Here is a 25,383-nt window from a genome sequence, read left to right on the forward strand (position 1 = left end):
TTACGGTTACAAAGCTGCCCTTGTCGGTGAACACCGGCTGCTTCTCGGTTGCGGCCAGGATTCTCAGGCCGGTCCCGAGGAGGAGGTGCCCGCCGGGTGGCCTCGGAGCGCACGCTGGGCACGCGGGCGCCGTTGTGCGGCCCGCGCCTCCCAGCCAGCGGGGCGGCGGGCAGAAGGGGCTTCGCGCCCGCCGTCGCGCTTTGTCCCCGCGCGGCCCCCGTCCGCTTCCCCACGGGTGCTCCGCCGGCCGCGAAAGTTTCTCCAGGTGCGGGATTCCGGGCTGGGCTGCGTGTGCGTGCCTGTCGGAGGCCAGTCCGCCCGCCGGCCTGGGTGAGTGGTCGGTCCCTAGGGTCGCCCCCGGAGGCCGGTCCCACGGGAGGGGCGGGCGGCCCGGAGCGGCAAGGCCGAGGCTGTTGCCATGGCAACGCGCGGGGCAAACGGGCCTCTGGGCCTCCGGCTGCGGCTCGGCGGGCGGCCGGGCTGCGGAGCCCCCGGCTGCGGAGGCTTCCAGGGCCCAGCCGCTGGGACCCCATTCCCCCGGCGCCGGTGCTCGGCGTGGGCCGCCCTGGCTGCCCCGGTTCCTCTCCTCCCCATCTCGGGACGTGAACCTTTTTGAATGTTTAAGGCGAATTTACCTTAGGGTAAGTGTGTGTGCGGCAGGTAACATCTTCAGCAGGTGCGTTTCTCTCGTAGAGGACCTCATAGGGTGGTTATGTCTGTCCGCGCTCCCAGCGGGTGCACACGGGGAGTGAAGAGGCTGGCTCTGTGGCTAGGCCATCGAGGCCCTGTGCCTTAGTTCAGTTTCCTAAATGCCAGTTGTGATGGCGCACACAGCTGGGGGCTCGGCTTAGCGGTTTTGTGATGGGTGAAGGCCAGCGCTGGGGAGTGAGTTTAAAAGGGACATTTGCGTGCTGAGAGCGGCCTGATCCTCCTGGGCTCGCATCACCAGCCAGGATCAGCCCGGGAGGACCCCTGCTCACGGCCGCCTGCCCAGCAGCTCCACTGGCGGGCCCCGCGGAGGGCTCTGCCAATGGGAAGAAACATCCTCAGGGCTCACTTCATCTCCAAACCAAATCTCAAATCCGGCTGTTTATTTCTCTGCCACTGTCACCCTAGAACAAGCTGCACTCACCTGTTGCCCAGTGTCTTGTAGTACCCTCCTAACTGGTCCAAAGGCGTTCGCATTATCCTTTCACTAGTCCTAGCCTTTTATTTTTTTAGAATTTTTTTTAAAGATTTATTTATTTATTTGAAAGTCAGAGTTACACACAGAGAGAAGGAGAGGCGGAGAGCGAGAGAGAGGTCTTCCATCCGCTGGTTCACTCCCCAGTTGGCTGAGCTGATTGGAAGCCAGGAGCCAGGAGCCTCCTCCAGGTCTCCCATGCGGGTGCAGGGACCCAAGGACTTGGGCCATCCTCTACTGCTTTCCCAGGCCATAGCAGAGAGCTGGATCGGAAGTGGAACAACCGGGACTTGAACTAGCACCCATATGGGATGCTGGCACTGCAGGTGGCGGCTTTACCAGCTGCACCACAGTGCCGGCCCCTAGTCCCAGCCTTTTAAAAAGTTAAATTAGGGCCAGTGCCGCGGCTCAATAGGCTAATCCTCCGCCTGCGGCGCTGGCACACTGGGTTCTAGTCCTGGTTGCCCCTCTTCCAGGCCAGCTCTCTGCCGTGGCCCAGGAATGCAGTGGAGGATGGCCCAAGTGCTTGGGCCCTGCACCCCATGGGAGACCAGGAGAAGCACCTGGCTCCTGGCTTCAGATCAGCGCTGTGTGCTGGCCGCAGCGGCCATTGGAGGGTGAACCAACGGCAAAAGGAAGACCTTTCTCTCTGTCTCTCTCTCTCACTGTCCACTCTGCCTGTCAAAAAAAAAAAAAAAAAAAAAAAAAAAAAAAGAAAAAAAAGAAAAAAAATTAAATTAGATTGTGTTTGATTGTACTGCACTTCTCTATGTTCTTAGCATAGAGTTGCAGCTCTAATGTGACTTAAAACTTGGGTGACCATATGCTTTATTATCTAGCACCATGATAGTTCTTTGTTTTATTTTATTTATTTGTTTGAGGGGTAGAGTTACAGACAGAGAGAGGGAGAGACAGAGAGAAAGGCCTTCCATCCGTTGTCACTCCCTAAATGGCTGCAACTGCTGGAGTTGGGCCAATCAGAAGCCAGGAACCAAGAGCTTCCTCCAGGTCTCCCGTGTGAGTGCAGAGACCTGAGGACTTGGGCCATCTTCTCCTGCTTTCCCAGGCCATTAGCAGAGAGCTGGATCAAAGGAGCAGTAGCCAGGACTCAAACTGGCACCCTTATGGGATCTGGCACCACGGATGGAGGCTTAGCCTACCACGCCACAGCGCTGGTCGCCAAGATATTTCTCATGATAAAAAAAATCTATTATTTCTGTGGGGACTGGGGAGAAGGCTGCACTTAGGACTGCCCCTCAGACAGCCTGGGGCACGTGGTTCCTCCACATTGGCCCTTTTTCCCGTGCTTTGTTACCATTTCCCCTGGCACTGTGGGGCCCTTGCACGTCCTCTGCTCCCTGCCAGCATGCCCTTCCTGCCACTCTGTCATTAGCCCTTGTGCATCCGTCACGTCTGTTGCCTCAGGAAAACGGCCCCTTACTGCTCTGTCTTTTAACACAGCCTCCAGTCCTCTCTCCTTAGGTCACCTGCCACAGTTGCAGTTTGAAATTCCTCCATGTGGCTGGTGCATGTTCTGTAGTTAATAAATACTCGAATGTTTGAATTTCAAGCATTTTCCCATGTCATTAAATGATCTCTGGAAGTATCACAGGGTGGTTAGATGGCACCGACTTCAGGGCCAGCCTGCCAGAACTGACTTCCAGCGCCACCACAATTTCTTATTTGAAATTATGGGACTGGCTGCGTTTTACAGTTAAAAATATTTCAGTTTATAGAAAGATGACCTGGGATAGACACTGTGTGACATCTAGGAGGATCTGGGGCAGCACCCAGTAATCAAACACATGAACTTTTTTTTTTTTTTTTTTTTTTGGACAGGCAGAGTGGACAGTGAGACAGTGAGACAGACAGAGAGAAAGGTCTTTCTTTACCGTTGGTTCACCCTCCAATGGCTGCTGCCGGCGCATCACACTGATCCGAAGCCAGAAGCCAGGTGCTTCTCCTGGTCTCCCATGGGGTGCAGGGCCCAAGCACTTGGGCCATCCTCCACTGCACTCCCTGGCCACAGCAGAGAGCTGGCCTGGAAGAGGGGCAACTGGGACAGAATCCGGCGCCCCGACCGGGACTAGAACCCGGTGTGCCGGGGCCGCTAAGCGGAGGATTAGCCTGTTGAGCCAAGGCACCGGCCATGAACTTTTATTTAATAAAATATTTACTCCAAGTAGGATAAAGATGATAAGTGGTTTCACATAAAGTTTTGCCAGCAAATGAGTTTATCACAAATTTATGAAAACATTTTGTTTTCAGAGCTTTTGGGGTTTTTGAATTTCAGATAAAGACTTGCAGTTCTGTCTTAGTGTAAGTGGAGCCCATCCCGTGACTTCTCCATCCCTCAGATTCCTCAGTTGTGAGGCGGAGGTCATTCTGGCACTGACCTGTCTCATAGGTTCTAGGTCATGTTTTGAGGAGTAAATGAGTTAATACTTGTTAGGTGCTTAGCATCGTGAGTGGTCCTTAGTGTCAGCTCATGTCATTAAAAAAAATTATTTGAAACAGAGTGGCAGGTAAAGGTGGGGTGCAAGTGAGAGAGAGAGAGAAAGAGAGAGGGAGTGAGCGGAAGCGAGCACTTTCATGCACTGGTTCACTCCCTAAATGGCTGCAACAGCTAAGTCTGGGCCAGACTGAAGCCAGGGCCCAGGAACTCCATCCAGGCTGTCTCCCGTTGCTTTCCTGGGTGGATTAGCAGGAAGCTGGATCAGAAGCAGAGCAGCTAAGACTGAAACAGGCACACAGATATGGGGCACCAGTGTAGCAAGCAGTGGCTTAACCCCTGTGCCACAGCAGGGACCCCATGCCATTTATTTTAGTTTTTAAAAATATCTTTAACAATTTTTTATTTTGGTTTATTTTAATTTGATTTGAAAGGCAGAGGTGCAGTGGGAGACAGAGACAGTCCCAGTGTCCTACATGGGTGGCAGTACTCAGCTACATCTGCCCTCACCTGCTGCCTGCTTGTATGTACACTAGCAGGAAACTGGATCTGAAGTGGAAGAGCCAGGACTTGAACCAGGCACTCTGATGTGATGTGCATGTCTCAAGAGGCATCTTAACTGCTATACCCAACATCCATCCCATCATATCATTTTTGTTGTCCCCACAATCATACCATGGATGAAATAATAGTTATTTGCAATTTACTTATTGTTGGATATTTGTATTTCAAGTATAAAATGTGGCAATGAGTATCTTTGTACTTAAATACTTTCATTACACTCTTTCTTTCTTTCTTTCTTTCTTTCTTTCTTTCTTTCTTTCTTTCTTTCTTTCTTTCTTCCTTTTTTCAACAGGCAGTGTTAGACAGTGAGAGAGAGACAGAGAGAAAGGTCTTCCTTCTGTTAGTTCACCCCCCAAATGTCCGCTACGGCTGGCGTGCTGTGGCCATCCGAAGCCAGGAGCCAGATGCTTCCTCCTGGTCTTCCATGCAGGTGCAGGGGCCAAGCACTTGGGCCATCCTCCACTGCCTTCCCGGGCCATAGCAGAGAGCTGGACTGGAAGAGGAGCAACCGGGACAGAACCAGCACCCCAACTGGGACTAGAACCCGGTGTGCCAGGGCTGCAGGTGGAGGATTAGCCAAGTGAGCCACGGTGCCGGCTAACATTTTTTATTTCTTAAGATCAGTTCCTAAAAATGAAATTACGGCATCAAGATACAGGAACATTGTTAATGCTCTTGAAACATTGAAACTTCCTGCCATACGTCTTCAGAAAGATTATGCCAACTTACAGTCCCACCATCGGTTGTATGAAACCCATGCTAACATTGTTTTCATTTTTTAAAAAACTTTGCAAGTGTCACAGATAAAAAGTATACCTCCTTATTTTAACTCACATCTGTCATTATTAATGTGGTCAAGCATTTAAAAAAATCTTGTTGTTAGCTATTAGATATTTCCTTTCTATGAAAGGCCTGTATGAGCTTTTTGTTGAATTTTTAATTGGAGTCTCAATTTTGTCCTTATCAGTTGTTTAACTGTTTGATTTCTGTCTTCTCCAGCCAGGGCAGGAGCTAGTATGCTCGGGCTTAGCTGGAGTTAGTTGGAAGGTAGCCCTGGAGCCTGGGGCAAGTTGTTACTTGTCTGCAGGCTACTAAGCAAGACTGAAAACAGAGTCTCAGGGGCTGGGTCTGGGGAAGCATTTGGAGCTTGGAAGCAGGAGAGCATCTAGGTAGCAGGCAGAGGATCAGGGCAGATGAGGAGGGGCACAGTGGTCCTCACACCTGGGAGAGAGAAGTGTGACCGTTATTGTAGGGACACTGCGGGGAGGGTGGGGCTGCCGGACCCCGTCCTGGCCCCCGCTGCTTCATGTGCACTCCTCCCTCATACAGTGAGGATATTAGCCTTTGGTTTGACATGCGGGCATTTTCCATACACCAACCTGTCCATTTAATTTATAATGATTCTTGATTTATAGAAGCTAAAGTAATTTTAATGTTGTCTGCCTATTAATCTTTTCCTTTGCGATTCATTGCTTTTATATATAGAAAGTCCTTTCTATGCAGAGACCAGGTATCTGTTTTCTTTAAAATGTTACTTGGTGAGGTCAGCAAGTCGGGAGGTAAAGAGTAGGTGAGAGAGAGGTGAATAGTGTGATGTCTAATAACAAACCTAGCAGATGAGGTGCAAAGGGTGATACTCACGCCATCTTCACGTCTCTTTGAAGAAGGAAGAAAAGGGAGATTGAAGAAGGCTGTCTCTGACAGTGTCTGTTATACATTGTGAAATTTGTAGAATGTCACCCTTAGAGACTTCTATCTTTCTCAAAGGGAAGGTGTGATCTTTGGAAGGTTATTCTACTTCTCGTGATCCTATATGGTGTTTCACCCACAGCTGTTACATATTGAGGAACAATTTCCCTGTTTTTAGAAGGAGGCTTAAAATGGAAAATGTAACACAATAATTTGCGAAGTTTCCTGGCATTGATAAATTGGTATGTATTAAGATGCATTTCACCAGAATTTTCCTTCCTACTGAACTCCAACATACATTAGTGAGGCTGATTGTGTTTTGCTTGGATTTGTGTTAGGGTTCTAGCCTGTGAAGAATGGACAGCATATTGTTAAACTGTACTAATGTATCTTTTTTTTTTAAATTAGAGTGGATTTTTTTCCTGTCTTTTTTTTTTTTTTTAAAGATTTGTTTATTGATTTGAAAGGTAGAATCACACTCACACTCATACACACACACACACACACACTCGGGAGGTGGGGGAGAGAGAGAGAGAGAGAGAGATCGACTATCCGTGTGTCCACTCTCCAAATGGCTTCAGCAGCTGAGACTGGGCCAGGCCGAAGCCAGGAGCTGGGAACTCCATCCTGGTCTCCCAGGTGAGTGGGAGAGTCCCAGGAACCTGGGCCGTCATCCACTGCTTTCCCAGGAACATCTGGGGAGCTGGATTGGAAGCAGAGCGCCTGCAACTCAAACGAGCGCTCTGAAATGGGATGCCGAGGTAACAAGTGGCAAGTTAACCCTCTGTGCCACGTTTCTGGCCCCTTTTTTCTTTAATAACTAAATTGTAGGGTGCATAAAGAAACTAATTACATCCCACATCCCTATGGTTTTATTGACCTGAGGTGTTTTAAGAAAAGTTGGTAAGATGAGGGGTAGTAACTTTAGTAATTAACTAGATTATCATTTCTTTCTTTTTTTTGTTTAGACAGGCAGAGTAGACAGTGAGAGAGAGAGACAGAGAGAAAGGTCTTCCTTCTGTTGGTTCACCCCGCAAACGGCCGCCATGACCTGCATGCTGCGCCAATCGGAAGCCAGGAGCAGGTGCTTCCTCCTGGTCTCCCATGCAGGTGCAGGGGCCAAGCACTTGGGCCATCCTCTACTGCCTTTCCAGGCCACAGCAGAGAGCTGGACTGGAAGAGGAGCAACTGGGACAGAACCGGTGCCCTAACCGGGACTAGAACCTGGGTGCCGGAGCTGCAGGTGGAGAATTAGCCAAGTGAGCTGCAGTGCCGGCCAGATTATCATTTCTACATATAGTGGATTAATTATCTTTCTTAATAACCATTGGACATGTCAGTTTGAGTATCAGTGAACAAGTTTTTTGTTGTTGTTGTTGTTGTTTAATTTATTTGAGAGGTAGAGTTACAGACAGAGAGAGGGAGAGACATAGAGGCCTTCCATAAACTGGTTTACTCCCCAAATGGCTGCGATGGCCAGAGCTGGGGCGATCTGAAGCTGAGAGCTTCTTCCAGGTCTTCCATGGTCTCCCACACAGGTGCAGAGGCCCAAGCACTTGGGCTATCTCCCACTGCGTTCCCAGGCCATAGCAGAGAGCTGGACTGGAAGAAGAGTAGCAGGGACTCGAACCGGGCCCATATGGGATGTCAGTGCTGCACGCAGGGACTTAGCCCACTAGACCACAGCACCGGCCCCAGTGAACATGTGTTATTAACATTATGATAAAGTAAGGAAAAACAAATTTTCTGTTAAGATAACTTGATGTAGAAATATTGTTGCTTTGTAAATCTACACTTACAAATAATATTAACTGTTAAAAGCATTCATATAACATTATGATGTGCCAGACACACTTCTAGAATATTGTATCATATTTTCACTTTTACACTCTACTCTTAGGCTTAAAAAGCTTTCTTGTCGTTCAGTATTAACATAAACTGATGATTATTTGGAAAAATGGTCATTTTGGATTCACAAATATACTTCAAGGACTATTAAAAATATTATAGAAAATGTTTATCCAGTCCCAAGGCCGAGGTGTTTGTTGTTAATTGAAAGTTCTACTCTGTTACTTTGTCATTATCATGGCTCAATGCTCATCTGTAGTACAGAGCTCACTGGGAGAGAATCCATTTCCCAGTTACCAAAGGCAGTGCATCTGCGGCTCAGGTTTTTATGCTATTTGGATTCTTTCAGGTTTGTTATCTGCTCTAGGGAGCTCAACTACTAACCAGCTAAAATACTTGGAAGAAGGCAAATATTTATTCCTGGATATTTTACGTGGAAATCTAATTTTCTTCTGAGTGTTCATTATTTTGGTGTTCAGTTTATGGCAGTAAGAGAATGTTTTTCATATTTGTTGTGAAAGTAAGTACCAATGTCAGCAGTGATCTTCCAGTTATCTTCTGAGTTGCTTTTCAGCCATATCTCTTAGATTATAATGTGCACACTTAACTGCTTTTTATAGTTGTACCTCACTTTTTTACTGAGATAAAATTTGCATACCATAAAATTTATCCTTTTAAAGTGAGATAGAGTTTCTGTTGAGAAATCTGCTGTTAATCTGATGGGAGGCCACTTAAAGGTGATCTGGTGTTTCTGTCTTGGATATTTTAGGATATTTTCTTTATGTTTTACTTTTGAAAGTTTATAATGTGTGTGCTGAGGATCTTTTCTGGCCATGCCTATTTGGGGTTTTCTGTGCTTCCTGTATTTGAATGTTCATATCCTTGTACAGACTGGGGAAATTTTCTGCTGTTATTTCATTGAATAAGTTTTCTAAGCCACTCTTTTTCCTCCATACCTTCAGAAATTCCTAAGACTCATATATTTGGTCATTTAATGGTATCCCATAGATTCCAAACACCTTCTTAATTTTTTCTTCTTTTTTTTTTTTTGGTCTGAGAAATTTCAAAAGTCTTGCCTTTTAAATCTGATATGTTTTCTTCTGCCTCGCAAGTCTGTTTTTAAGGCTTTTGAATATAGTTTTTATTTTGACTTATGAACACTTCATTTCTGTATCTACCTTATTTTTCTTCAGTATCTCTATCTCTACAGAATTTCCCATCCATTTCTGTACAGATTTCTTTATTTCCTGTAGCTGTTTCTCTGTGTTCTTGAGTAACTTGACATTATTTTGAATTCCTTTTCAGGCATGTCGTCAGTCTCCCTTTCTTCACAGTCCAATATGCATGTATTATTGTGCTCCTTTTGAAAAGTCATATTGCCTTCCTTGTTCATGTGTCTTTTAACTTTTAAAGATTTATTTATTTATTTGAAAGGCAGAGTTGCAGAGAGAGAAAGAGAGAGAGAAAAGAATCTTCCATCCACTGGTTCACTCCTCAAATGGCTGCAATGGCCAGAGGTGTGCCTCTCCAAAGCCAGGAGCCAGGAGCTTTTTCTAGGTCTCCCACACGGGTGCAGGGGCCCAAGGACTTGGGCCGTCTTCTGCTGCTTTCCCAGGCCAACCAGAGAGCTGGATCAGAAGTGGAGCAGCTGGGACTTGAACCAGTGTCCATTTGCGATGCTGGCACGGCACGCAGCGGCTTCACCCGCTTTGCCACAGTGCTGGCCCTGAAGGCTTTATCTTTAGAAATGTGGCTTTCTGGCTCAGTGGAGTACCTGAGACTTGCGCTGGAGTTCCAGGGGGGTGTGCTGGGTGGGGACAGGGAGCTCTGGCCACCATCTATGGGTTTGGGCATAAGTCTGCAGTGACACCCAAGATGGGCTTGGTGTTGCACCTCTGGCTACAGTCAGCTGGGGGAGGGGATGTTGGACCTAGCCTGTGTGTTCAGTCTCAGTCCTTCTCTCTGACAAGGTAAACCAGGTAGCCTACTGGATCTCACAGCGTATGTGCACCCCACAGACCCAAATACACAGCCTTTCAGAGCACCGACCTACTTCATGGTGTGTATCCTAAGCCCTCTGGAGATCTGTCCCCAGCTCCTAGGGAATTCTTTTTTTTTTTTTTTTTTGACAGGCAGAGTGGACAGTGAGAGAGAGAGAGACAGAGAGAAAGGTCTTCCTTTGCCGTTGGTTCACCCTCCAATGGCTGCCGTGGCCATCGCGCTGCGGCTGGCGCACCGCGCTGATCTGAAGCCAGGAGCCAGGTGCTTCTCCTGGTCTCCCATGGGGTGCAGGGCCCAAGGACCCGGGCCATCCTCCACTGCACTCCCGGGCCATAGCAGAGAGCTGGCCTGGAAGAGGGGGCAACCGGGACAGAATCCGGTGCCCCGACCGGGACTAGAACCCGGTGTGCCGGCGCCGCAAGGCGGAGGATTAGCCTAGTGAGCCGCAGCGCCGGCGGGAACTCTTTTGTCTTCAGCATTTTCTGTTTTCCCCAGGCATCTGCTGTTGTGGGCTGTTGCTTTCCTGATTCTCTTTTTGTAGCAGGTGGCCACTTTACCAGCACTCTCTCCAGTTACTTCCCATTTACTTTGGGGCTATGATTCTTACTCAGGGAGAACTCCCTCTGGGTGATGCACTTTGTCTGATGGTTTCTCTTGCAGGGCCTCATTTGGAGTAGCTGAGGGTTGAAGAGTGGTCCCGAGGCTCAGGAATGTTAGTCTTGTTGGGGGCAGCCATCCTCCATGTATCCTGGTTATTTGTCCCCTAAGGACATGGCCTAAGCTGTCCTTTCAGACATGAAAGAACATGTCTGAATTTCCAGAGGTCACTTATGTAGGACTTTGTTCTGGAATCTTCCCAACATTTTGAATCTTGAAGGAACTGGCTTTGAAAAGGTTGTGTAGAGGTCAGAAGGGAGGGTACCACAGCTGTTTCAAATACTTGAAGGATTGTTCAGATAGAGTGGACAGAGTCCCAGGTTTTGGCCTTAAATTCTAGACCTGCCACTTCCTAGGTTTTCTGTCTTTTTTTTTTTTTTTTTCATCTAAATTCCTTCAACCAAAAATAATTCTGATTCATTAAACATAAGAGGCAATGATTTTACTGATTAGATCTGGATTCTTGGTGTAGATTGAGTGGCAGCATTTTAGCTTTTTGAGCTCAGCCACCAGTGAATTGAAATTGTAATAGCTATATTTATTACACTCAGAACTGAATGAGTTATTAATAAGCTATTCCTTAGTCCCATATTATCTCTGTTTTACAGACTAATTTTTTAATAGGATTTCCTTAATTGTATCAAATGTTTCATTCCTATGATGCTTAAAATGTCTGATTGCTCTAATCTCCTGGGAAGCTAAAGTCTTAATTACATTTAGTATTTCTTATGTCATCTGATTCTTTAGATGAGATTAAAAGTAACTTATTTTAAAGGCTATGACTACTCTATTTATGACTATGCTTACTGAAAATTTAGGAAGTTTTGATCATATTAAATTAGATGCCCATTATCTCAGATGATCTGGGTTGTGCATTAGCATATAGGATAGTTAACTTCTTTCAAAATGAATACCTTGATGATACTATTTTTTGCTACCTTCCTCCTGTTTTTCTTATCCTTGTCTTTGGATAGCATTGATTTATATTTTCTGCTTATCTATTTATTTTCATAATACAGGTCAAGACTTGCTCCCTAGGAGGCAAAGTTCTTCAATTTGGTCCTTTCCCATATATCAGTAAATGTTGGTGGTAATTTATGGTGTTTGACTTTTAGTCTTCAATGCTGTTTTTCAGCAGTGATATTGACAAACTGAGTTCTATTAAGAGGGTAAAGGGACTGGGATGTGAAGGTCTTCAGATGATATGAGGGGTAGCTGAGGGTGTTCGGAATATAGACAGATGATTAGTCTTAGGAAATATGACCAAGTGCATGTATACTCATTTTCTTCATACTCAGACGGCTGAGATCTGTTAAAGAAGAACTAGGCTTAACTGTAAGAAGATACAACTGGGCATGCCTTGTAGGAAGGTTTTGAAGGAGATAATTTTGGTTCATTATGAGTAGGAAATGCTGTTGTAGGTGTTCAGTGACATCTTGGGAAGTAAGGAAGTGGCTCTGTGTCACTGGAAAACTTTAAACAGGGTTCTTCTCTGTGTCCATCAGATCTCTGAAAGAAATTCCATTCTGTACCAGATGCCCTCAGGTACTCTTCCCAGTTCCTAGATTCTGTGCTTGCCTGGCCACTGTGCTGTCATGTGGCTGCTTTTCCACTCTGGGTTTTGCTTCAGTGATTTGTATGCTTAGTTTTATGTTCCTGAGTGGGCTGTGATGTGGTTGAGTGAAGCTTGTCTAATGTTAAATTTTAATTTTAGATAATTAACAAAGTAGACATGCTTATGTATCATGAACTTGTATATATTTATATACATATGCACATTTGTATAATTACACTTTTTTAGTTTTGTTTTGTGTTCCTATTATTATAAAATGATATCAAGCTATGTGCTATAGAGATAACTGAGCATCATAAGAAAATATTTACTTATCAGATTGAGTTTTTGAAGGATGAAGCTCTCTGTTAAGTTCTTAAAGTAGAGTGCCTCTCTCTCCAAAAAAGAGCCTTTGTGGAAGAGGGAATTGAACACTGTTGGCTCGTTATGAGATTATTTGAAAAAGATCAATAAATAAAATAGTATGGACATTCAATTAGTGTTTCAGATATGTAAGAGTAGGAAGTAGGAGCATGATAGTCATTTTGGGAAATTGTGTTTTCAGAGTCACTTACTAATTGGATTGTTGAGTACTGTGTTAGTGGTTTCAAATTCATTGCAGTTCTGACCTGAGGTAATAGACATAGAGGTAAAATGAAATCCATCTTCCTGAAGAACTGCTGGTTATATGAAATGATTAAATTTGATTTTAAAATAAAGCATTAAGTGCAAAGCACTAAGAGTTTGAAAAACTACTTACAGATCCCATGAAAGAAGATTTAATGCATTTAGCTTCCAAACAGTTTGCTCGTTCTAGATGAAATGCCTTTACAGTTATGCCAGTTATCATGCCAATAAATTAATAAAATAGGGGAAGTTACTTATCTTCTCCCATCCTTCAGGGCAGAGTTCTCTTTCAGCAGACTCCCTTCTGAAGTGGTAAGCTTCTCTCTAAGTGTTTGTGACCTCTTTTCCCAAGTCCACAGAGAAATCTGTTGTCTGGGATGAACCTAAGTTCAGTGCAGGTGCTGTTGAAACTTTGATCTGGTTCTGTGAAAAAGAAAGTCGTCATCATGCTGGGAGAAATTTCCTTGGTAACAAAGATACAAGTTTTATGGGACTTTTATAATTCTTTAATACTTGCTATTTAAAGAGCACCAAAACGTTTGTGACAAAGGCAAATTACATCTCTCTTCCAGGTGCCTATGCAGCCCAAGCCATTAGTACTAGACAACATGGGGAGTGTCTTCCCGTTCGTTGCAGAGTAAGCTAAATCCTTGGCAGTCTTAGGGAATGAACAGATTCTATGTCTCTGCTTAAATTAATTTTCATCTTTCACATGATAATCTTTTTCTCTAACTCCGGCCTGAATACTGTGCAGTGTAAATAGTTATTTATTTTTAAAGATTTTATTTATTTATTTGAGAGGTAGAGTTACAGACAGTGAGAGGGAGAGACAGAGAGAAAGGTCTTCCTTCTGTTGGTTCATTCCCCAAATGGCCACAACGACCGGAGCTGCGCCGATCCGCAGCCAGGAGCCAGGAGCTTCTTCCGGGTCTCCCACGTGAGTGCAGGGGCCCAAGCACTTGGGCCATCCTCCATTGCTTTCCCAGGCCATAGCAGAGAGCTGGATTGGAAGAGGAGCAGCTGGGACTAGAACTGGCACCCATATGTGATGCCAGCGCTGCAGGTGGAGGATTAACCTACCTACGGCGCCATGGCGCCAGCCCCAAACAGTTATTTTTAATGTTGAGATAATTGTGTTTTTCAAATATTTGAATGTTTGATACAAATACTGAACAAATGAATTTAGCACTATTTCCTGAACATTTTAGAGTAAAATTGCAAAGTAAAAATAAGACTGAGTGTCTGTAGAGAATATCTAGCATTTTCTTTTTTCCTTTAATAGAATATCCTTCTGCATTTTTCTCAAAATATTGTTCATAATATTGACCATGAAGTACTATTTTTGAAGTACTTGAATTACTGTGGCCTCTTAGACACATGGCCAAGGCATGGGTCATTTTTTTCCCTTTTCTTCTTCCTACTTTTGCATCCCTTCTCCTGCTTTAATTGTTTCTGTGATTCTGTAAAGAATATATTAAAAGAAAAAAATTATAGAACTTCTTGCTATATAAACTTATTTGTAGAGCACTAGTGAGATGAGACTGGGTGGTCATCATTTCCATTATTAATTCATTAATATCAACATAAAAAGTTTACTGAATCATCTAGATGTTAATTTTCATCAATTTGTCTTCTGTCAGGCTTCTTTTTCTTGTGCCTATGGGAGTTCTCTACCTCTCCTGACTGTTGCCTTTATTCTTTCCTTCCTTCCTTCCTTCCTTCCTTCCTTCCTTCCTTTATTTTTTTTGATAGGTAGAATTAGACAGTGAGAGAGAGACAGAGAAAAAGGTCTTCCTTCTGGTGGTTCACTCCCCAAATGGCCACTATGGCCGGCGCGCTGCACCGATCCGAAGCTAGGAGCCAGGTGCTTCTTCCTGGTCTCCCATGTGGGTGCAGGGCCCAAGGACTTGGGCCATCCTCCACTGCCTTCCTGGGCCACAGCAGAGAGCTGGACTGGAAGAGGAGCAACTGGGACAGAATCCGGCGCCCCAACTAGGACTAGAATCCGGGGTGCTGGCGCTGCAGGCAGAGGATTAGCCTAGTGAGCTGCGGGCCAGCCGCCTTTATTCTTTTTTAAGATTTATTTTATTTATTTGAAAGGCAGAGATAGGAAGAGACAGAGAGAGGTCTTCCATCTGCTGGTTCACTCCCCAAATGGCCCAATGGCCAGAGCTACACTTACCTGCAGCCAGGAGCCAGGAGCCTCCTCTGGGTCTCCTGTGTGGGTGTAGGGGCCCAAGGACATGGGCTGTCCTCCACTGCTCTCCCAGGTGCATTAGCATGGCGCTGGATTGGAAGTGGAACAGCCAGGACTTGAACCAGCGCCCATATGGGATGCCAGTGTTGCAGGTGGCAGCTTAACCTGCTATGGCACAATGCCAGCCATCGACTGCTGCCTTTTGACTTAATTGTGAAATTAGATTGCTCTTTCTCATCCTTTCCCTTCTTCTCTCCCTCCTTTTCTCCTTTCCACAAATGCTTAATGCCTACATGCTCCGTGAAAGCCCTAAAAATGCAGTGATGAATTAGTGATAATATCTTTGAGTTCATGAGAATCTGATGGAGGAGGTGTACAAACATAAAGGCAAAGCTATATATAAAATGCTGAAAAGTATGGAGAATAGGGAAACTTAACTTTGTGGATTGGGATGGGGCAAATAAGAGAGTTAAGAATTTACTGTTAATATAGAAAGGTAAATTGAGAATAAAAATTTTTGTTCTGTTAATGTTCAATCTACTTGAATTTCAGGCACTGATTTTTCAGGTCAGTATGGTAGAACTTATAGCTGTCCAGGAGACTTAGGCCTGTGTTTTGGACTCATATCTAAAAGATCTCCTGTGATAGATTGGTTTGTTTCTTTCTGGAGGCTTGGCTAGAGATACATCATTATGCTTGCTTTCTTACCTCTGTATTACTAGAACTGTCTCTACTTATGTCTTCAGGGATGCCCATGTGGTCATTTTTGGAGAATTCTTAACTGATCACTTGACAGTTACAGCATCCTGAGTGTCTTCCTAAAGCTTTCAGCTTCTGTATTTATTATTGTGCTATTTACTTGGCTTATTTTTCACTAAAAAATCCTATGCTTGGGGCCAGCATTGTGGTGCAGTGGGTTACACCATGGCCTGTAATGCTGGCATCCATTTGTGTGCTGGTTCAAGTTGCAACTGCTCCACTTCAGATCCAGCTCCCTGCTAATGGCCTGGGAAAGCAACAGAGGGTGCTTGGGCCCCTGGCACCCACACAGAGACTAGGATGAAGCTTCTGACTTCTGGCTTAATCCTGGCCATTGTGGCCCTTTGGGGGAGTGAACCAGTGGATGGAAGACCTCTCTCTCTATCTCTCTCCACCCTTCTCTGTAACTGTGCCTTTCAAATTAATAAACAATAAAATCTTTTTAAAAAATCCATTGCATAATGTTTGCAAAATGTTCACAAGTCTTTGAAGCCATATTTTTGATATTCAGTTATTTTCTCAACAAATGTTTAGTGAAGCACCTGCCACATGGCAGGCATTGTATTGAATATTGGAATAGAAGAAGTGATCTCTACCTGCATGGAGTTTACAGCCCCTCGGGGAACATTAAAAATAGGCAGTTGTGAACAGTGTTGAGATAGGGAAATCCAGGGTACTGCTTTTGATACATAGAGAAGGTACCTCATCCAGGCTTGGGGGCCACTGGATGTGTCTTTGGATGAAGTGACTTCTAGGCTAAGACTTGAAGGATCGGTAAAAACAACCCAGTTGAAAGGTAGAGTGATGGGGCAAGGTGTTTCAATCAGAGGAAATAACACGTGTAAGTCTGGTCCTGAAATATGTAGGGACTGATAGCTTTAAGAATGAAAACAAATGACTGGAACCTTTCACTTTCAGTCTGTATGCATCATTGTTGGAAAGATGTGTTTCTTGTAAGCAGCAAATAGATGGGTTTTGTCCCTTAACCCAATCAGCCAATCGCTGTCTTTTAACTGGACAGTTCAAGCCATTAACATTCAATGTGACTATTGAGAAGGAGTAACTTTGCCCTGCCATTTGCCAAAGATATTTTCTAATATATGCTTTGAAATTCCTGTGATCTTTTGCTGTGAGGTTTCCTTCCTTTACCTTCTTTCATATTGGTGACCGTGTTTCTGTGTTTCTGCGTGTAACACATCTTTAAGCATCTTTTGCAGGGCTGGACGAGTGGCAACAAATTCTTTCAATTTCTGTTTGCTGTGAAAGGTCTTTATTTCACCTTCATTCACAAATGAGAGCTTTGCAGGATATAATATTCTGGGCTGGCAGTTTTTCTCTCTTAGTACCTGGGCTATATCTCGCCATTCCCTCCTAGCTTGTAGGGTTTCTGATGAGAAGTCTGCTGTGAGTCTAATTGGAGATCCTCTGAGAGTAATCTGACATTTCTGTCTTGCACATTTTAGGATCTTTTCTTTCTGTTTCACTGTGGTGAGTTTAATTATGACGTGTCGTGGTGAGGATCTCTTTTGGTCATGTTTATTAGGGGTTCTATGAGCTTCCTGTACTAGGATGTCTCTGTCCTTCTCCAAACCTGGGAAATTTTCTGCTGGTATCTCACTAAAAAGGCCTTCTAATCCTTTCTTCCTCTCCATGCCTTCAGGAACTCCTAGAACTCGAATGTTGGGTTTTTTAATAGTATCCCGTAGATTCCTGACAATATTTTTTAGATTTCTGATTTCTTCTTCTTTTCTTTGGTTTGACTGTATACTTTTCTGTGCTCTGTCTTCTAAGTCCGATATTCTCTCTTCTGCTTCACCCATTCTGTTTTTAAGGCTCTCTAATGTGTTTGTCATTTGATCTATTGAGTTCTTCATTTCATTATGGTTTCTCGTCACTATCACAGTTTCATGTTCTACTAGTTGTTTCATTTCATTTTGATTCCTCCTTAATATTTCATTTTCGTGCGAGAGATTTTCTGTCTTGTCCATTAAGGATTTCTGTAGTTCAAGAATTTGTTTTTGAGAACTTCTTAATGTTCTTATCAACTTTTTGAGATCCACTTCTTGCTTCAATGCCATCTCACTAGTCCAAGTGATCAATTTCAGTTCACAATTGATCACACTGATAGGTCTAAGAGTCAAAGGGATCACACAAACAAGACTAGTGTCTGCTAATACTAACTGATAGAATCAAAAAGGGAAAAAATGATCCAACATGGGAAGCGGGATACACAGCAGAATCATAGAATGGCAGATGTCCTAAATAGCACTCTGGCCTCACAATCAGCCCTTAAGGCATTCAGATCTGGCTGAAGAGCCCAGGAGAGTATTGTAGGCATGGAAAGCCAAGACACTCTGGGGAAAAAAAAAAAAAACCACCTAAATTAAAGATCTCTGCGAGTGAGATCCCAGTGGAAAGAATGGGGCCATCAAAGAAGGAGGTACCTTTCTCTGAAGGGAGGAGAGAACTTCCACTTTGACTATGACTATGACCCTATCGGAATAAGATGAAAGTCGGTGAACCCTAAAGGCTTCCATAGCCTTGGCAACTCATGACTAGAGCCTAGGGAGATTACTGACGCCATAATCAAGAGTGTCAAATTGTTAAATCAACAACAGGAGTCACTGTGTACTTATGTCTCATATGGGATCTGTCCTTGATGTGTTGTCCAATGTGAAGTAATGCTATAACTAGTACTAAAACAGTATTTTTACACTTTGTGTTTCTGTGTGGGTGCAAACTGATGAAATTTTTACTAAATGTATACTGAATCGATCTTCTGTATATAAAGATAATTGAAAATGAAAAAAAAAAAACTTGGTGTTAAATTGGAAATTACATAGAAAATTAATCAATTTATTTTAATTTTTAATTTTATTTTTGACAGGCAGAGTGGACAGTGTCAGAGAGAGAGAGAGAGAGAGAAAGGTGTTCCTTTGCCGTTGGTTCACCCTCCAATGGCCGCCGCGGCCGGCGCGCTGCAGCCAGCGCACCGCACTGATCCGAAGGCAGGAGCCAGGCGCTTCTCCTGGTCTCCCATGGGGTGCAGGGCCCAAGCACTTGGGTCATCCTCCACTGCCTTCCCGGGCCATAGCAGAGAGCTGGCCTGGAAGAGGGGCAACTGGGACAGAATCCGGCGCCCTGACCAGGACTAGAACCCGGTGTGCCAGCGCCGCTAGGCGGAGGATTAGCCTGTTGAGCCACGGCGCCAGCCAAAATTAATCAATTTTAAAAAAAATGTCATGTAGGATCTCTGTCCTTAATATGCTGTACATTGTTATTTAATGCTATAACTAGTACTCCAACAGTATTTTTTTCACTTTGTGTTGCTCTGTGGGGGCGAACTGTTGAAATCTTTACTTAATATATACTAAACTGATATTCTGTATATAAAAAGAATTGAAAATGAATCTTGATGTGAATGGAAGGGGAGAGGGAGCAGGAAAGGGGAGGGTTGCAGGTGGGAGGGAAGTTATGGGGTGGGGGAAGCCATTGTAATCCATAAGCTGTACTTTGGAAATTTATATTCATTAAATAAAAGTTAAAAAAAAAAGAATGACTGGAACCTATCATATGAGGGGAAGGGGATATGCTGGAGACCCTATAATTCACGTCATACTGGGGTATCTGAGCCATGTTAAGGAATTTAAACTGTCATTCAAAGTAGTAGGGAGTCATTGAATGGCTTTTAAGTAGTGGAATGATGTAGCTAGAAAAGCATTTTAGAAGATAATTTTGGTTGCAGTTTGGAGAATATACTGGAGGGGCTCGAGATAATGAGATTAGTTAACTTGAGGCTGCTATAGTAGTCCAGATAGGGGACACTGGAATCATTGACCGGGCAAATGGCCGTGGGCATAATGTGTCTAAAATTTCAGGTGTGATGGAGGCTGAGATTAATTGGACATGGTAGTCCTACATTTTTATTTTCTGTCTTAAAAAATTACAGATTTTACATTTTTATAGGACAAATGACTTTTCAAAATTTTATTTATGTTTAAAATGGAATACTATGAAGTATGCCACACATTATTCTTAGCACTTTACATGTGGTAATTCATTTATATTTCACAACAATCCTATGAGATAGATACCTCGCATAGATAGTAAACGCTTCATCTGGGTTTTGAATTATGCCAATTTGGTGGTAGAATCGGTTTTCTTAACTACTACCCTCCAATCTTGGAAGTTTAAAGAATTTGCCTGAGTCCCCCTCTCCAAATCTCTCTTCTCCTATTGTCTCCATTTTGAAGGGAAGTATATTAGTTTTTTTTTTTTAAGACTTATTTATTTATTTGAATGGCAAAGTTAAAAAGAAAGAGAGGTTCTTTGTAACAACAGAGAAAGAGAGAGAGAGTGGTTTTCCATCTGCTGGTTCACTCCCCGGATGGCCAAAATGGCTGGAGCTGTGCTGATCTGAAGCCAGGAGCCAGGAGCTTCTTCCAGGTCTCCCATGTGGGTGCAGGGGCCAAAAGACTTGGACCGTCTTCTGCTGCTTTCCCAGGCCATTGCAGAAAGCTGGATCAGAAGTGGAGCAGCTGGCACTCGAACCGGCACCCAATATGGGATGCCGACACTACAGGCAGTGGCTGCACTGGCTGTGCCACAGAGCTGGCCCCAGATTAGTTTTAAAGATGTTTAGAAATAGAATGAAAATGTACATATTTAGGGAGAGAGATGGAAAGTGGAATGACTGTTAAATTTATGGTATAGCTGCCTCGGTGCCTGTAGTGGGTTGAATATTGAGTCCCTCCAAGTTCATATGCTGAAACTGTAATGCCAGTGTGGTGGTACTTGGAGGGAAGGCCTTTAAGAAGTGACTAGGTGATGAGAATAGAGCTGGTGTGAGTGGGGTTAGTGTGAGAGGCCAGACGTGGGCTCGCTTTCTGTTCTCCACTTGAAGACACAGCAAGAAGACAGCTGTCTATAATTCAGGAAGAAGGCCTTCCCCAAGAACTGCCTTGTCACCCTGATTTCAGACTTCTAAACTCCAGGAGTAAGAAGTGTTTGTTGTAAAGCCACTTAAGCTAAGGTAATTTTTAGCAGCCAAAGTTGACTGAGACAGTGGATGTGGGAGTATTGACTCAAATAGGGAACCCAGGGAGTGGGGAAGGAAGAACAAGGTAAGGGTTGAGGGTAGAGGAGCAAGGTGAGATAATTATTACTGTCTTGAACACGTTGAATTTGAAGTGTTTGTGGGCCATCCTTGTAGATAAATGCTCAATAGGCAGTTTTAGGTATGGGTCTGAAAGCTTAGGAGAAAATCCCAACTGGATATAAAGATTTGGTAGCCTTCATTATATAACCTATATGGCATGAGTGCTTTTATTACTGTGGAAAATATTGCAATCATTTGTATAGCTGTCCATTTGTAAAACTGAAAACACCACACTTACGTTAGTAGTTTAAGAGGAATTTCCCTCATGGAATTACTATGTTTTTGAAAGTCAGAACTTGTATGTCTCTTTGATGTAAATGTGAGAAGACGACACTCTTTTTAGAGGAGAATGAAGAGCTGGATTTTGTGAAAAAGAGAAGAATGAATATAGAAAAGAAGTTGTTGAAGAAAATATTTACTGTCTGCAATAGTATAGTTTTGGGTGGGTGGTAGACGAATTCAGAATAGAAAACATTCCTCTCCTTACCTTTGCCAGTGAATGGAAATACAGGACAGGCCCATGTGAGCATCCATGAGCAGAAATACCATGCGATGTAAATACAGTTGGACAGCATGTGAACCTTCGTTACAGAAAGATTTCTAAAGAAATGAGCTGAGTTAAGGATTTCTAAGACAGGAGGCTTGGGTTAAGGTTAGGTTGGAGATGAGAAATGTAACTTGGTGGGGAGGTAGGGCAAGGCGTCCATGGAGGAATTTAGAGGGAGGGGTGAGTGAAGCAGAAGACGCCTCTGCTGGGCTGAGGCTGCAAGTCTGAGCTTCCAAAGGTCAGAGTGGGGAGAAAGAGGGTGGGTGGTGGTAGTTACAAGTTCTCCACCAGGCCAGCTTGCTCTCAGATTGCTTACAGCTGGGCAGAGGATACACTGTGAAATAGATACAGATGATAGCAGGTAACCCAGGCTGGAGGAGCTGGACCTTATTTATTTTTTAAAAGATTTATTTATTTATTATCTATTTACCTATTTGTTTATCTTATCTCTTTATTTATTTGAAAGGTGGAGTGACAAATAGGGAGGGAGAGAACGAGAGATCTTCCATCTGTTGGCTCATTCCCAATTGGTCAAAGTCAGGAGCCAGAAACCCCAAGTGGGTCTTCCGCTTGGGTGGCAGGGACCCAAGCATTCAGGCCACCTTCTGCTGCTTTACCTGACACACTAGCAGGAAGCTGGATTGGAAATGGAGCGACTGGAACGGGAGTACGTGCTCCACCTGGTCGAGGCTGGTGGCCTAACCTTATGTACCACAACCCAGGCTCCAGTAGCTGGAGTTTAGAGGAGAGATTTGTGGTTCTCAAATCCAGGACAGCTTTTGTGAATCAGGTCTTGAGTTGCATAGTAAGGTCCCTGCAGGAGAGAGAAAAACATTGTAGGTAAGGGAAGTTCAATGATTTCCCGGTAAGAACGGCTACTCAACAAGGATGTGAGTGAAATGAGCAGGCAGATGAGAGGACGTGAATTCTAGGTAGCTATTTTTTTGTTTTCTCCTAAAGCCTGTGGCTTTTGGCAAATCACTGTTCTTCTTTGGCTTTCATTTATTTATTTCACTATTTTAAAATCACTTTGATTCGTATTTAATAGGTTGATTAAAATTAAATTTAAAATGTTAATGAAAGAAGGATAAAATATATGCTCTGCTTCCTTCATACTTGCTGAAAAAAAATTATAATATCCTTTAAGGGACTTCTTTCTGAGATTCTTATTCCAGGAATTGAACTGAAGTGTTTTAAATTCCCTTGTAAGTGGTAAAAGTAGGACTACAGATACGAAGTGGCATTATGTTTAGTAGGGTGGAGACTACGTGACTATATCTGCATTTAGTGGCAGAGAGCCAAAGCAAAAAGTTTAGATTTGTTATAAAACCTATACAAAATGTGCAGTGGCTCCTAGTTGCCTCCCTCCTATAATTCAAACTCTTTAGCTGCTTCTTTGGGGTCAGATCCAACCTCTAGTGGTTATAAAATGGACAACTGTGAGAATGCCATACATTTTTTTGGCCGGCGCCGTGGCTTAACAGGCTAATCCTCTGCCTTGCGGCGCTGGCACACCGGGTTCTAGTCCCGGTTGGGGCGCTGGATTCTATCCCGGTTGCCCCTCTTCCAGGCCAGCTCTCTGCTATGGCCCGGGAAGGCAGTGGAGGATGGCCCAAGTCCTTGGGTCCTGCACCCGCATGGGAGACCAGGAGAAGCACCTGGCTCCTGGCTTTGGATCAGCGTGGTGTGCCGGCCGCAGCGGCCATTGGAGAGTGAACCAACGGCAAAAAGGAAGACCTTTCTCTCTGTCTCTCTCTCTCACTATCCACTCTGCCTGTCAAAAAAAAAAAAAAAAAAAAAAAAAGAATGCCATACATTTTTTAAGAAACTAGCAAAATTTGTTCACTGAGGGTAAGAAAGGTTAAAACGGATTGGAATGGCGTAACTGTGTGATTTTTCAAGTCTGCAATGCCATTTAAAAGAGCATTAAGTAATAATTGTGCTAATTGTTTTATATACTTGATTTTTTTTTTTTTTTGACAGGCAGAGTTAGTGAGAGAGAGAGAGAGACAGAGAGAAAGGTCTCCTTCCGTTGGTTCACCCCCGAAATGGCCGCCACGGCCGGTGCGCTGTGCCAATCCGAAGCCAGGAGCCAGGTGCTTCTTCCTGGTCTCCCATGCGTGTGCAAGGCCCAAGCACCTGGACCATCCTCCTCTGCCTTCCTGGGCCACAGCAGAGAGCTGGCCTGGAAGAGGTACTCACTTCTTCAGAGCTCCTGCATTGGTGGACTATAAAATGACACGAAGATGATGTTAATATTACAGAGTATATTGCATTTTTCTGTGTTACTCAGTGAGAAATTACTATGTCTAGGTATGGTTCTACATATGTTTAAAAGCACATGCAGGCCGGCGCCGTGGCTTAACAGGCTAATCCTCCGCCTTGCAGCGCCGGCACACTGGGTTCTAATCCCAGTTGGGGCACCGGATTCTATCCTGGTTGCCCCTCTTCCAGGCCAGCTCTCTGCTATGGCCAGGGAGTGCAGTGGAGGATGGCCCAAGTCCTTGGGCCCTGCACCCGCATGGGAGACCAGGAAAAGCACCTGGCTCCTGGCTTCGGATCAGGGAGATGCGCCGGCCGCAGCGGCCATTGGAGGGTGAACCAACGACAACAAGGAAGACCTTTCTCTCTGTCTCTCTCTCTCACTATCCACTCTGCCTGTCAAAAAAAAAAAAAAAAAAAAAAAAAAAAAAAAAAAAAAAAAAGCACGTGCATAAGGGCCAGTGTTGTGGTGTAGCAGGTTAAGCCTCCACCAGCAATGCCAGCGTCCCATATTGGCGCCAGTTCAAGACCCAGCTGCTCCACTTCCCATCTAGCTCCCTGCTAATCGTTTGGGAAAACAGTAGAACATGACCCAAGTGCTTGTGCCCCTGTGCCCACAAGGGAGACCCAGATGAAGCTCTAGGTTCCTGGTTTTGGGTTGGACCAGCCCTGGCCATTTTAGAGGAGCAACCAGGACAGAATCCGGCGCCCCAACTGGGACTAGAACCCGGGGTGCCGCAGGCGGAGGATTAGCCTGTTGAGCCGCGGTGCCAGCTGTATATTTGATGTGATTTCTTGCTCAGTAACTGTCATTACTCCTGATTTGCAGATGAAGAAACTGGGACTTGGAGAACTTGCCTAAGGTTACACACTGGTGAATGGAGAGCTGGGAGTAAACACAGATCTTATCCACAGAGTCTCTGCATGTAACTATAACCTTATACATTCTTTAAAATTTAATTTTTTGAATGGATAATAGTTGTACTTTGTACGTAATTTAAAAATATAGGGATAGATAGTGAAAACAGTTTCCTTTTGTCCTTGTATCTTTGTCACTGGTTTCCTTTGCATGTGAACAAATAACAACGAGATGTTCTGTGTGTGTATGTATAAATTAAATATACAAAATATTATGCATATGACACTTGTGAATAAATTTCATCCTTGCTTTATACAAATGGGACTGTAGATGTACACTGTAGACATTGTCTTGCATCCTTATATTTTTTTGCTTAAAAGTTTCTTAGACATTGTTCCAGTTTTTTTTTTAAAAAACCTCTTCATTTTAAAAATTGCTGCATAATATTCTGCTGTGTTGATGACCACAGTTTACTTAACTAGTCTCCTGTTGAAGGATACTTGGATTTTTTGTATTTTGATAATACAGACAACTCTGTAGTGAATGACACTGAATTTGAGTTATCTGATACATGTTTAAGTTCACTGTATATGCTAAACAAGAAACTAGGGGATCTCCGTGAGTATGAAGTGTTTCACTATAGTAGAGTTACACTTTATTGCTAATATGGAATTTTAAAAATTGTACGTGCAGATGTGTGGTAAATTGTAAGCATGTGCTTTTCTAGCAGAAGGGTTCTGTGTCAGTCACTGTAATCAACTATGTCTGTATGGGCTTATAAAATTCAAATATGAGAAAAGGGAAGGTTATGGCACAGTTGGCCGACTCAGACATTTACTCAGCAGAGTGAAACTTTCATTCCTAAGGAAAAATGACTCATTACTGCATGGAAGAACTTCCCTGGAGAAGCACTGATGCGTTTGACCTTTGTTAGGATTATGGTATAATTCATGCTCAAGAAACATGCTATGAAAAGGATCCTAATGGTTCTGTTGCTATGGAGTATATCCAGAAAATGGGCAAAAGGG

The 25,383-nt window shown here is 44.0% G+C and overlaps 1 protein-coding gene across 1 annotated transcript in view; it reads left to right on the forward strand.

Annotated features, from left to right (window-relative positions):
* Nucleotides 1-227: 227 nt before the first annotated feature.
* STK33 (serine/threonine kinase 33) overlaps nt 228-25,383 on the forward strand; it is a 178,233-nt gene continuing 153,077 nt past the window's right edge. The window contains exons 1-2 of the mRNA XM_062198118.1: nt 228-265; nt 24,326-24,422. The gene's annotated coding sequence lies outside the window, so the exon portion shown is untranslated. The remainder of the gene's footprint in view (nt 266-24,325; nt 24,423-25,383) is intronic.

Source organism: Lepus europaeus, chromosome 7 (assembly GCF_033115175.1).
Source record: "Lepus europaeus isolate LE1 chromosome 7, mLepTim1.pri, whole genome shotgun sequence".
Lineage (NCBI taxonomy): Eukaryota > Metazoa > Chordata > Mammalia > Lagomorpha > Leporidae > Lepus > Lepus europaeus.